Here is a 15,241-nt window from a genome sequence, read left to right as displayed (position 1 = left end):
GGAGAATGTCATTGGATATTGATGAAACAGGGCATGAACTCTGTGTTGCCATTTAGCAGGGCTTGCAAAACTACCCAGAATGACGCCTGGGAATTTTAAACTACTAGATAGTTCTTATCTAAGAAACGGAGTGAGAAAGGCGTTTGTCCTCTCTAATGACTTCTGTTAGCAGATTTATGCCACTTGGATCAATATATCTCCACCTTCCCACCCCCTAAGCTCTACTTTTTAGGTTAAAAAAGAAAAGGAGGGAAGGAAGATGCCAAATTTCAATTTTTATAATGGAATAAAACTACATATAACTTTCTAGAAACCACTATAGTTCATGTTACTTGTTATAATATTTTTAAATGTGCTTAGAGATACAAAGAAGTAAACACAGAAAAGTATTTTTGCTTTCTTTACAGGACTAATCACACATTTTAAGAAAACAAGTAGAATTACATTGAAATAGGCCAAAGGATGAGATACTTTATTAAAAACATTTCAATAAGAAGTCATTTCTTCATAAACAGTTTTTCTAAATGGTCATTTTTTCAGTGATTATAAGACCATTATCCTTTCTCTAACATCACTCGTGACTAAAGATCAATTAAAAGAATAAATATCTCTTTTATAAAGATAAATATTGTTGGGGAAAGGATAATTTTTAAAAGGTGTGCTACAGTTTTCGGGGTGAAAAATTGCCTATTGTAACCTAAGGTTTGCTCTTTGATTAAAAGTATTTCTAAAACAAATAACCTGCATGTGTATATGTGTGTGTAACTAATACAATTAATCTTTATGCTAGATTAACTTGATAAAATATTGACCTAATTTGGGATTAAAAGATTACAAGTAATATTTTGCACTGAACGCTGCAACATGCCTCATGTCAACACAGTAATGACAGAATTAACCTCCCAAGCCCTCTTCAATTGGGGCATTTCTGAGCTGCTACTTGAGCAGGGTTTGGATGACCTTCAATGACTGGTGCACAAAAGACCCAGTGATGCCGTTTTCTCAGCCAGCTGAGCTGTCTCTGTGGTTCAGAACTGTGCAAAGGAAAAACATATTTAAAAGACGTTCTAAAAATATCCAGCTTCTGCTTGTCAAATATTTTAACTTACTAGTAACAGAAGTTGTCTGGGAATACTTAAAACATTCTTATACAAGTACAAAATGTGATTTATAAACACTGTATAGTTACTTGCAAGGGTCAGACATTTTGCTATTAAAAGTAAAAATTGAAGCTAGAAAAAAACTTACCTGAATGTTTAATTCTCTTTCTGTGACTTTGGTTATACTTTTCTGACAATTAATAAGGAATTCTTACTGACTGGTTAGTGTGGATAAGAGCTAATGGTGTCTGACTCATTTTTCTTATTGGGCTAACTGTATAATACACAAAATTCCAATCCACCATTAACTCTCAGTTACCCTTTGGAATTGGAGATGAGATTGCATAACCAATAAAATACACAGATAATTGAAAGATTTTTAAAAACACAAACTTTTGAGAGAAAAACAAAAGCAGCCTTAGTGTAAATTTTAATGATTGACTAGAAACGACAAAACTGTCTAATGAGCATTGCATTCTTGAATGGACCACACCTTTCTTTAGTGGATTCCTGATTATCTGGATCCTGAATTTTCTTATCTGTATGAGTACACCAAACATTTACATGAAAGGGGAATAGGAAAAAAAAAAAAAACAACGATTCTATCAGTTGATACATTCTATCAGCGTATAAATTAGTAAAAAAATGTATGCACTGAAATATGTGAAAGAAGACTAACTCAGACTGGGCTAATGTTGCAGAGAGGAATGCTAATGATGTTCACAATGGGCTTTGGAGGATTATAGGCCAAGTCTTCATGATTTCAAATATGAGCCAATTTCCAATCTTTCTACCAGCAGAGCTTCCTTCTTTTGGGTATTGAAGGCTTTTGGAAAGTCAAGAGACATCTCTTAGAAAGCAAACATATTTGGCTTTTCTAAGATCTGCCATAATGTTTGTTTTACTGTACAATTATATCTACAGTACTTAGTTCAGGAGATGGCAATTAGCTGGGTCATAATAAAGGTACATTGAGTCCAAGATCTATCTATCTATCTATCTATCTATCTATCTATCTATCTATCTATCTGAATTATTCATCTCCATCTTTATTTGAGAAATATGTATTGAGCTCCTTTTATGTGCTGTACTCTGTGTTGTGTGTTGGGGCTACAAGGAGAAAAAATATTTTTGGACATTGAAGACTCTAGAAAAAAATGTTCTTTTTTTCTACTAAAAGGATTAATGGTGTTAGATAAGTTTTAAAAACATATTAGGAAATTTTAAAAATTAATTTACACGATTTAACAGAGTTAAAAGGAGAATAACTATGCTTTCATGTGATTCAAAGAGTACTGTATATTTTACCCCAGCAATTTATTTTTGACCTGCTGAAAGGCAAGATAATTGGGTCTTTTTATATTAAAAAAAATCTGAAGTACAGGCTGTCAAGTCACATTCAATGGATTGGGTGAATGGAATCTCTAATAAAATAACAGTTTATCCTTTTTTTTTTTTTCTGCTCATCTAAAATCCCTCCGAGAAGTTCTAGGGAACCAAGGAATTACATTCTAGCACAACTACTTTTAAATTTTGTAGGACAAAAAATACTCGATAATGTTTCTTAGTAGATCCAATGGGTTATAGCTTTTCTATAATTTTTCATTTTCTTCCTGTTCTCTTTTTACTTATTTTTCCTGATAGTTCCCATTTTATTTGATTAGAGATCCAGCAGAAGGTAGTGGATAGCATGAATATTTTTTGGATCAAGAGAAACAATACAACAAGCCCCATAAAACAGTGAACTGTATATATATGTAACGACTGCAATGAACAAATTGATTGGTTTTTAATTGTGTTTCTATTGTTACTCCTTGTTTATATCAGTGAAAGTCCCTGCCATTCATTAAGAGTGATGCTCTTTATTAAGTAATAACGTTCAACTTCTATAATTACGTGTTTCGAAAGGAGTGCAAATTTCAATGTTTTCACACAGTTAATTAAAACAAAATTACAGCTAAAAATAATTACCTCTTTTTAATATACAATTAAAGTGGTTTTCATTTTTTATTTACTTTTTTCTTTTGAAAATATACATTTTGATCTGCTTTACTTTAGGTTTAGTTATCTTTAATTTAAAATAGTATCATGGCATAGTAGAAAGTATGGCATTGGCAGAAGAAACACATGCTTTGGGGCCACATGGATTGTGATTGTGCCAGGCATTGTCCTTGCTTCTGGGATGCAATCATGCAAAAGAAAGATGAAGTTCCTGCTCTTAAGGTTCTTACTAAGTTGTGTGACTCTAGGGAATTTTTTTTTTTATATACTTTAAGTTTTAGGGTACATGTGCACAATGTGCAGGTTTGTTACATATGTATACATGTGCCATGTTGGTGTGCTGCACCTATTAACTCGTTATTTAACATTAGGTATATCTCCTAATGCTATCCCTCCCCCCTCCCCCCACCCCACAACAGGCCCCAGTGTGTGATGTCCCCTTCCTGTGTCCATGTGTTCTCATTGTTCAATTCCCACCTATGAGTGAGAACATGCGGCGTTTGGTTTTTTGTCCTTGGCAATAGTTTGCTGAGAATGATGGTTTCCAGCTTCATCCATGTCCCTACAAAGGACATGAACTCATCATTTTTTATGGCTGCATAGTATTCCGTGGTGTATATGTGCCACATTTTCTTAATCCAGTCTATCATTGTTGGACATTTGGGTTGGTTCCAAGTCTTTGCTATTGTGAATAGTGCTGCAATAAACATATGTGTGCATGTGTCTTTATAGCAGCATGTTTTATAATCCTTTGGGTATATACCCAGTAATGGGATGGCTGGGTCAAATGGTATTTCTAGTTCTAGATCCAACTCCAGGGGATTTACTGCTCTTTATACTGACTAAGTTTCCTTATCGGTAAAATAAACATAATGGTAGCTATATACCAAATGTTGGCAGTAATGTTAGTATGTATCTTTTACAGTATCTGACACACACTAAGCACTTAATAAATGAAAGCCATTATTATGCTTGATATTACTGATATTAGTTATACAACTAGAATGTTGATATATAAGCTTAGAGTTCATAGCTGGGTCAACTAGAATATCTGAAAAAAAGATTTATCAATTAAAGTTTCTCCTATTTTTCCACCTCCATTTCGATTATGAACAAATCAAAGATATCTATGTATTTATTCTTCTCAAAAATGAACCTGCAGCTGAATACACACATACAGCACACATGTACAAGGTAGTATTTATTACTTTGTAATAAAAAATAGTCATGGCATTTTTATGCCAACTTTTAACGGCTTACCCTGGTAGCTCAATATATATCAAAAGATACTTTAAGACATTTATTACCAGGAGTTCTGATTCATTGCAATTAGAACGTTGTAGAGACTATTCTTTCAGCGATTTCTTGCCTGCTATTCTTTCTGCACCATTACTCATTTCCTCTCCTTGTTCTTTGGTGTTTTCACTTATAAGTAACTCAAACTGTTTTTGAAGTCTACATCGCTCTGCATTTTATCTCTGCAAGTATTTAACACATTGAGCCAGTCTTCATTGTTTTTCATATAGAACTCAGAATGAAAAGAAAAATAACAGAAAAAAATTGCTATTTTGTCAGAGATCCCATTAGTCCAATCCATTGAACATGGCATATATGGCTGCATATACTTCAGATGTTTTTGTAGATAAAAAGACTCTTAGGTAGTCTTGCCTTTCAGCAGGTCAAAAACAAATTAATGGATGAAAGAGATTGTAATCTTGCTCTCAATGTGTGCAATTGTTTCCTCAAAATGATTAGTGCTTGTAGTTGAAAGAGTATAGACAAGCACAAAGTTGTAATTTGTACTGGTACAAAGTTCTACTTTTGTACAAAGCACAAAATTACTTTTGTGTGCCAAAGAAACAAACAGAAAATTCCTGTTTTTCCTGACAGAACTTGTTTCTATATACTATTAATATTATTCAATTTAGCAGGATTTACTGGGTAAGTGTTCCATAATATTTGTACTAGTTGCATACAGCAAAGACCAAGAACTGTATGATAAGTAACTGCACTAACTTTATCAGTCCATATCTTGACCTGTTTTAAATTTGTGATTCTAGATTTATATCTTCTCTTAAAACTCTTCTCCTTTGCCTTCCTGGGAGGTTCTTGTTTCAATTCTCTTCATAGTTTAGTGACTCTACTTTCCTTCCCTTCTTGGACCCTCTTTATTTTTATATTCACCAGCTTGTTCTAGTTGATTTCTGTTTACATCTCTCCCTTGGTGAGGTCACTTATTCTCTTGACCTGATCTATTAAATTTGGACTAAAAGCATCAATAATTGATCCTGTGTTCTCCCTACCATTTTATTTTTCCATTTTCAATGACTTTTGGCATTTCTGCTGGTTCAGAAAAAACTGGTTCCTAGGACAGAGATGAGCTTGGACACAGAGTTCCTCTTTTACCACATTTCTCTGCTGCCAGGGCAATGGCTACCTGTGAGAAGACTAGAATTTTTTTTATGGGGTCACACTGGGAATTAATGAGACTTTTAGTTTTTACAGCCCAAAAGCCAATGACAATTTTTGTGTTCATCATTATCCTCTACTAACAATCAAAATCAGGATTCACACCATTCAGCTAGATATTTCTCGATCTAAATAAATTTTCGTTGTCTGCAGATATAAAGTTAGACATAAGGAATTCATAGAGGAAAATGACGGTAAGAACCTGTAATTGTTTCTGTTAAGAAAATTCAAATTGAGAATGTCTTCAAAGTAAAGGTGATCCCATGTTGAAATGTTTGATAAAACATATCCTAAGGGTAAATGATTTACATAAAGTTTTAATTTAAAGCAAATAAATGTTCTGTGCATGTAAGTGAAAAGGATGAATGACAGACACTGGGTTTTATTTGATTTTTTATTCAAAGTCCCTAGTACTATGCCTGCCCCACAGTGGGTGATCAGTAAAGATCTAATGAATTAGAAGTGTTGAATTGCAATGGTTTCTGTTTCTTTCATTTTCTGTTACTTTCCAGATACTATTTTAGGCATCTCTGAAGGACTCTCTATCAAGTACCATATAGTGAACGGACAAATGAAACTTGATTTTAAATGAGATGGTTGAAATTCATTTCATTTTTAGGAAAAAGTAGTAAGGAATGAGCGTATGATTTGGCTTATATATCTTATTGCTTCCAAATAATTTAATGTATTGGTTTTCATAGAAACTCACTAAATGCATTTGGATACTAACTTTAAAAAAAATGTACTTCTAAGAAATATTGACAATGATTGTCTTAGCTTGGTCATAACATAAGTCAGAATTCTCCTTCTCTGGAATTCACTCCTACAAGAAGAATCCACAGTGTGTACCAGAACTATGGAAAATCATAATGTATGTGTGCATGTACTTCACATGGAGCACACGGGGATTTTTGATTGCTGAAACTCAGTGGTTATTTCCAAAAAGCGGGAATACGAGGGACTTTTTCTACTCTCTCTACTATTGAACTTTTTGTAAATATTATTTATTATTTTTTTAATTAAAAGTGATGGCATTTGTATGTGGAAATTTTTTGTGCATGTGTGTTTGTGAGATGGAGTCTCCCTCTGTTGCTCAGGCTGGAGTGCAGTGGTACGATCTTGGCTCGCTGCAACCTCCACCTCCCAGGTTCATGAGATTCTTCTGTCTCAGCTTCCTGAGTAGCTAGGATTACAGGTGCCTGCCAACATACGCAGCTAATTTTTTGTATTTTTAGTAGAGACAGGGTTTCACCATGTTGGCCAGGCTGGTCTTGAACTCCTGACCTCAAGTGATCCGCCCGCCTCGGCCTCCCAAGGTGCTGGGATTACAGACATGAGCCACCACGCCTGGCCTGTGTGTCAGCTTTTTTTTTTTTTTTTTTTTTTTAGTCTTTGGTATGCATTTGTTTTATTTATTTATTTATTATTATTATTATACTTTAGGTCTTATGGCACATGTGCGCAATGTGCAGGTAAGTTACATATGTATACATGTGCCATGCTGGTGCGCTGCACCCACTAACTCGTCATCTAGCATTAGGTATATCTCCCAGTGCTATCCCTCCCCCCTCCCCCCACCCCACAACAGTTCCCGAAGTGTGATGTTCCCCTTCCTGTGTCCATGTGTTCTCATTGTTCAATTCCCACCTATGAGTGAGAATATGCGGTGTTTGGTTTTTTGTTCTTGCGATAGTTTACTGAGACTGATGATTTCCAATTTCATCCATGTCCCTACAAAGGACATGAACTCATCCTTTTTTATGGCTGCATAGTATTCCATGGTGTATATGTGCCACATTTTCTTAATCCAGTCTATCATTGTTGGACATTTGGGTTGGTTCCAAGTCTTTGCTATTGTGAATAATGCCGCAATAAACATACGTGTGCATGTGTCTTTATAGCAGCATGATTTATAGTCCTTTGGGTATATACCCAGTAATGGGATGGCTGGGTCGAATGGAATTTCTAGTTCTAGATCCCTGAGGAATCGCCACACTGACTTCCACAAGGGTTGAAATACTGGCAAACAGAATCCAGCAGCACATCAAAAAGCTTATCCACCGTGATCAAGTGGGCTTCATCCCTGGGATGCAAGGCTGGTTCAATATACGCAAATCAATAAATGTAATCCAGCATATAAACAGAACCAAAGACAAAAACCACATGATTATCTCAATAGATGCAGAAAAGGCCTTTGACAAAATTCAACAACTCTTCATGCTAAAAACTCTCAATAAATTAGGTATTGATGGGACATATCTCAAAATAATCAGAGCTATCTATGACAAACCCACAGCCAATATCATACTGAATGGGCAAAAACTGGAAGCATTCCCTTTGAAAACTGGCACAAGACAGGGATGCCCTCTCTCACCACTTCTATTCAACATAGTGTTGGACGTTCTGGCCAGGGGAATTAGGCAGGAGAAGGAAATCAAGGGTATTCAATTAGGAAAAGAGGAAGTCAAATTGTCCCTGTTTGCAGATGACGTGATTGTATATCTAGAAAACCCCATTGTCTCAGCCCAAAATCTCCTTAAGCTGATAAGCAACTTCAGCAAAGTCTCAGGATACAAAATCAATGTTCAAAAATCACAAGCATTCTTATACATCAATAACAGACAAACAGAGAGCCAAATCATGAGTGAACTCCCATTCACAATTGCTTCAAAGAGAATAAAATACCTAGGAATCCAACTTACAAGGGATGTGAAGGACCTCTTCAAGGAGAACTACAAACCACTGCTCAAGGAAATAAAAGAGGATACAAACAAATGGAAGAACATTCCATGCTCATGGGTAGGAAGAATCAATATCGTGTGTCAGCTTTTAATGGTTTACACTGATGGCTCAAATCTTAGCACTTTTTCTGTGTAAGTTGGCAGTTCCATTTCTTCTTCTTTTTTCTTTCCTCCCCTTAAGTCAAAATGTAGTTCAAGGTACCTGCTCACTACCACAGCTCCAAACTGAATGATCAATTTGCCATCACCTATAAGGATCTATCACTCTCCACTTCATTTCTGCATTTATAGACTCCCTTGGTACCTCATTATGTCTCATTTGGGGATCTGTTGCTTTATACACTTATAATAATTTTACTATTATTGAAAATTTTTAAATTTGATTATCAAATTCTCTAATGTATACAAACTAGTAAGAATCATCATAGTAAAACATAGTCCAGATCATGTCTCTTTGTTCCAACACTAATGTTTTACCAGTTTGCTTGAGTGAAAGCCAAGTTCATACAGGCATAACCTCGAATCTGAAAACTTTGGAACCACATGCATTTTGATATTAACAATTTTGAAGATTTTTAGAGTTAATGCAATGCATAGAATATATTTTCTATTATGCACATTGCCCACTGGAGTTCTGGGGTCACGTGTGATATTTATATGTCTTAAATTTTCACAGCAAAAGGAGAAACAAAGACTGCAAATAGCCTCACATCAGATCAGGTCTAGTTTTACTCTAACATGATATTTTATGTTTAGACAATTTAGTAGCAGGAGGGAGTGACTTTTGGTTGTCAAAGCTTTTAGAATTTTAAAATTGTGAGCAAAGAGTTTGGACCTTATTATAACCTACAAATCCTTACAAGATCTGGCTGACAGTGCCTTCCTGAGATTATTTAGTGCCACTCTCTCCCTTGCTCTCTAGTGTCTCTCTTGCTTTATTTTTCTTCATATCACTTACCACCATCAAACAGTTCACATATAAACATATATGATATAGTTCTTATTTGTTTTTTATTCTCTATTTAAATATGCCTTTCTTCAAGGCAGAAACTGATGCTGCTGCATCCAAAGTGTTTAAAAGAGGGCCTGGAACATAGTATGTGCCATGAATTTTTGTGTGATATTGAACACATTTTTATTATTTTTGTGATCACTGTATATTGAATTACACAAAAGAAATAGTAAGGACTGGTTTAACACATGGGCAATGATTAATATGCAGTATTTAACAGTATTTTTATTTGCATACAGATATCCCTCCTTATCTATGGTTTTGCTTTGTGTGGTTTCAGTTACCTGCAGTGTAGTACAATACAATTTTTCTGAGAGAAGAGAGAGTAAGAGCACATTCACATAACTTATTACAGTATATGTATAATTAGTTATTGCTATTTATTACTGTGCCTAATTTATAAATTAAACTTTATTATAAGTATATATGTATAGGAAAAGTCATATTATATATAGGATTTGGTAACATTTGTGGTTTCAGGCATCCACTGGGGGTTTTAGAATGTTTCTCTTAAAGTTAAGGGGAACTAACATAAACTGTGATTTTAAAAAAATGACATTTCTGAAACTGCTCTTGAAATGAAACACTTTCAGTTGGTCATGGCGGATTGACAGCATTGACCTTATGGTCTAACACATAACAAAAATCACACAAGCAGCTACCTCTCATAGGTCTGCCTATGACTCTCAAGCTATGTTTCCAGGTCTAAAGTATGATTTGCAATTTTTTCCTTCTGCTTTATCTTCTGAAAATATAAGCTCTGAAATCTGTTTGTAGGAAAAAGCAGAAACAAAAGAAAAACTAAGTTATGGGTGAAGAAATGAAGGGCAGTAGTGCAGTAATTGAAGGGCCAAATGTGGGTATATCTTGTCTCTGGAGCTCAGGGCACGGTGTTTTCTATCATTCATCCACTGAATTCAATGCTCCAGTCCTATCTGAGGTTCTGGAGAATCAGCAGTAAATGAGACAGACAAGATCACTGTGTTACAGATTGTTTCAGGTACTAAGTGCTATGAAGAAAACTAAAGCTAGAGAAGATGACTGTGTGTGTGTGTGTGTGTGTGTGTGTGTGTGTATGTGTGTGTATGTATGTGTGTGCATGCCTGTGGGCTTGTGATGTTGTTTAAGATGAGATTGTGATATAGAAAGGGAGGTGAGGAAAAAAAGAATCATGATTGTATAACATATCTCTGTTACCTAACACTGCTCTACTTTATCCAGTTTGGACTACATTATTCAGTGGAATCACACATGCACAAACACACACACTTCTTTACTTTACATGGGTCTTTGGAAATACAGCTTTGATTATTTGCCTTTGAAAGTGGTAAAACACACATATCAGTTCGTGTATAAGCGTGGCATTTATTTCAATGCCTGTTACTGCACTGCTCAGCCAAGTGCATTTTAGGAGTACTGGCAAGAGGGAAAATACCATTTCCTCACAGTGTTTATATTTATTTTCCTAAGTAGGTCCTCTTCTTTTATGATTTACTCCCTGGGACATCCTTCTTTTCAAACTTCGTATATACTTTCGGGCACTTTTTTTCCATGTCTAAAACACATAATTTTCTCAGTAAATATTTCTTAAATTGAAATGAATTCATGATTTAAAGGTTTAGTTTTTCATGCTAGGGATAGTTGGGATTTTATGGTTGTGTTTTTATTAAGAGATCGTAGGAATATTTTTCTTCCTTTGAAATTATTACAGTTATAATTACTATATATATACACAATTATAATTACTATAATTATAATTGTAATAATTAATTGCAATAATTGTAATAATTATCTTTTGAGGTATGCCACCTACGGAGGTTTAGAAGCTGAAAGAAATGTCCCATGGAAAGCCTGCTGGTTCCTTGCTCATTTGTTACTCTTAATGAACAGACACCCACGTTCGTGAGTGCCTATGGTGCCCACACTCTCTGTAGTTTTGAGTCATCTTATTCTGCCTTAGTGGAATCACCACCTTTTTGCAAAGGTGGGTTCAGAGGTGGATTTAGATGTTGGGTGTTCACATTTTTGTTTTACGTATTTCGGGAGAAGTTCTTAAAACAGATATAAAAATACTTAAAAGAAAATAATCACTTTACCTTAAGCATGTGTCTTAATGCTGACTCCTTCACGCAGTCATGAAAGGAACTGAAAGGCGTGAATAAACCTAAAAGTTTCTTTATAGAACTTGACAGAAAATTATCTTGCAGTTACTCCAATTCTTCCATATAACTGTTTCACATTCTTTATGGCAAAAATTTTTAAAGGGATCTCTGAGTGTGTTCATCAGACTTCACATTTTATAATTATTTCAAAAATTATTATTGTTTTCTCTAACACCACCAATTATTAATAGAAGACAAATTGTGTCTGTATATTCCTTGAATGCTAGAATTCCCCCATTATTTTGTCTTTAACTTTCCTACCCCTTGGGCCATCTCCTATGCTATCTAAATTTAAATAGCTCCTACTATTTGTGCCAATGGTGCTCATTTTATTGATCTATGTGGCTGCTCCCAGTCCTTGGATCCCTCCTCTGCTCCCTTTTCTTCCCCAGGCTAGACCCTGTGGCTGGTTATCCAAATTACTTGCTCACAAACATCCTTGACTCTTGTATCTGTCTATTCACCTACTACCTACAATATTCTGATCCTAGACTGTTGCCACAATCCACCTTCTCTGCTCCCATATCCTAGTGGCTGAATCTGCCAAAGAATAATAACAAAAACTTAAAGACCATTACAAACCTGTGGTCTCCAATTTGTCTAGTCACTGTAATATCTACCCCCTTTCCCAATCTTTTCAATGAATTATTTAAACATGTGGTGCTTTTCTCATGTGCCCTCTTCAATCTTTTCCTTCTATCAGCTAATGACTTCTTGATTTATTGAGAAAACTGTGCCTATCACAATTTTGTTACAAACTCTCATGATAGTTTATCCCTCTACCTGTAAACTATCTCTAGACCAATCTTAAAAGTCTTTTCCCTAGACTAGGAAGATATGTCCATCCATCCAATCAATATTCCAAAATCTCATTTCCCTAGACTTGACTCTACTTTTCAGCCTCCCACCCTCCCTTTCATACTCACCTCCTCTAATGGTTCCTTCTCATGAATTTGATGATGCTCAAGCCCCTCTTATTCTAATAAAGTGTCCCTTGACACTGGAGTACCTCTGTTATTATTCATTTTTTCTTCTTTTCTCATCCAAACTTTGCAAAGAAGTAGTCTTCACTTCCTTACTTTAATTTTTTAGTTCTCTGAAATCTGATTATTCCCTCACCACCACATTAGAACTGCTTTTATTAAGGCAACACTTACATATATTTTAATTTTCCAAACCCAATCATTTTTCATCCTCATGTTACTGGACTGGATTTTAGAAATCAAAGTACATGAATTATGTAATTGTTGAATTGCTTTGACTTTTAATAAGATTTTATTTATGCTAGAAAATTTATAACAATTTAAATATCTCTTAAATTTGATGTTTTTATTTAGGCTTGCAAAGATACTAAACAGCAAGTTCTGTAAGACACAAAACAGTAAGACTATCTACAACAAAAGCTACAAAGCTACTTGGTTTAGGAAAACTGTCTTAGCATTGACTCTGTAGGATTTTAGGAGAGGCTGCTGTCATTTTTGAAAAGAATAATAAGTAATATAATGACTTTGCTCCATTAAGAAACAGTGACCTGATTTGAGGAGTTCAGAGACTCTTCAAATGTGCCAAAGTTTCTATTTCCCTTTCACCAATTTGTTTTTCTTTATTAAGTGCTTATAAGTTACCCAAGCCTGTATCATATTATCATAGTTATGGAAAAGAGGACAATCTTTTGATCTAAAATATTGGGTGGTCTCTTACCTTTAAGAAAATGGGAAAGGCTACAGACCTGAAAGAAATTCTGCACTATAGGTGGCTTCATTGAGATGACTCAATAATTGCCACCTGTATATATCTTTAAAACCTCTCCTTCCTCTGCCAATCTTTTAACATATTTAAAATTGTAAATATTTGGAGTTTTTATGTAACTCCAAGCCATAGCCCATTTATTTGTTTTTATACTGACTCTTCTTATGTACATAACATGAATGGCAGTTAAATAAAGTTCTCTTATTCTATAAACGTCCTTTAAAGATGATGTTTTTCATAAGCTTCGTTTTTATTTCAAAATGTTTTCTAGGTAGTTATATTATTCATGAAGTTATTTTTATTGCTATTTCACTACTCATAATAAAGAAATATACTTAAACTTCCATTATTGCTTATTGCTTCTATTTCTTCAGAAACAGTCTCTCTAATTTTACAGCTAAACTCATGACATGTTTGTTCTGAGATTTTAAAAAAGGGTGGGGAGCAGGAGGATGCAGTACCTTAGAACTTTCTATCCAGGGGCTGTGGCACAGGGGCCTGTTGCCCCATGGTTTAAAGTTGTGCAGAAAAGTTAATGTCTTCAGCCTTGGGGAAGCAGTGGGGACTCCCAGTCAAGGGCAGCTTTCTTTGTCAAACCAGTACCCAGAGAAATATTATCATTTCCTTTGTATACTATAATATAAAAATAATAAAGAATTGCTACTTTACAGTAAAGAAGAACTTTAAGACAAGTATTGAAGAGAACAAAAACTTGATATTCTTTTTTATATTGCTATAAAAATAATGGACTATTTTTATTAGAAACTGATAAATCAAAATTATTTTTAATGTTATTAGCTAGTAAGAACAGGCTGTATATGTATGTGTACAAGAAGTTTGAGGTTCATTGTTAAAAATGAGAAGAATTATATCATTGATTGCTTTATCTGAATAATATTTTATATAATGATAGTCTGTTTTCCAAATGGCTTATAAGTAAACACAGATTTGAAGGTGTGTTCATACACAATGGCTGGCTTAATTGACTCTAGTGAGAAAAATCACATCTGCAGGCCAAATAACTTTTTAATTTATTATAATGCTGTATAAACAGACTGAGTCTATCTTTTTTAGTCATTATTACTGTTTTATGCTCTATGTATTATATTAACATCCAATAGGGCAATATTGTACAAAACAAAATTTCTAATAGGCATTTTTCTGCTTCTAAATAACAATGAATTCATTTCTTTGCATCAAATCTGTTTTACTGATTTATGTATCTCTTTATCAAGTATTTATTGAGTGCCTACTATGTGCTAGATAGAGTGAGATGAAACAGCAATGGAAAGCCGACATGGAATTCTTCTCAAGCTCAAAATGTTAATTTGTTACTGTGGATTCTTTCTTTTTGTAATTATATATGCTAAACTCTGCAGTCTGAGGAATTGGGACTTAATGTATGGTGTTTTCTGCGGAGAAGAAAAGAAACTCTTCTACTTAGTAAAAGAGAGAATTTGTTGTTGAAATCATTGAGCAGGGAATAAATAAGAATCCTACTATTAATATATTACTGTTAGAGTCTATAAATGTTGGCCCCTTATTTCTCAAAACTCTGTTGTTGAAACTATAATAAAGCAATAATAATTCAGCTAAAAGCCCAAATTTCTGAATATTCTCAGTTTTGATATTTTAGAAATATTTTAAATTTTTTGCTAGTTTTACCTTAGTCTGAATAGAGGCTTTTATCTGATGATAAGTAATTTTCCCTTAGAAATACTAAAGTAGATTATAAAACTTGTACCAAGAACAAACTCTAAATTATTTTAAAATGTTCAATGTTAGTAAATGGAAATTTAGTCACAATTAATTCACAGTTGCTCTTCAGGAATTTTAGTAACTCCTATATTGGAAAAATGTAAACCCTTTCTATAGAGACCTAAATTTATTTTCATTAAATATACTTCAATGTTAATAACTATTAACTATCTCAGATAGTTCCTGAAACTAATGCTGAAGTCATTTCATGAAAAAAATCACATTATATTTTATCATCATAATAAATGT

This window comes from Pongo abelii, chromosome 3 (assembly GCF_028885655.2).
Source record: "Pongo abelii isolate AG06213 chromosome 3, NHGRI_mPonAbe1-v2.0_pri, whole genome shotgun sequence".
In the NCBI taxonomy this organism is placed as follows: Eukaryota; Metazoa; Chordata; class Mammalia; order Primates; family Hominidae; genus Pongo; species Pongo abelii.
Note: the sequence above shows the minus strand (reverse complement) of the source record.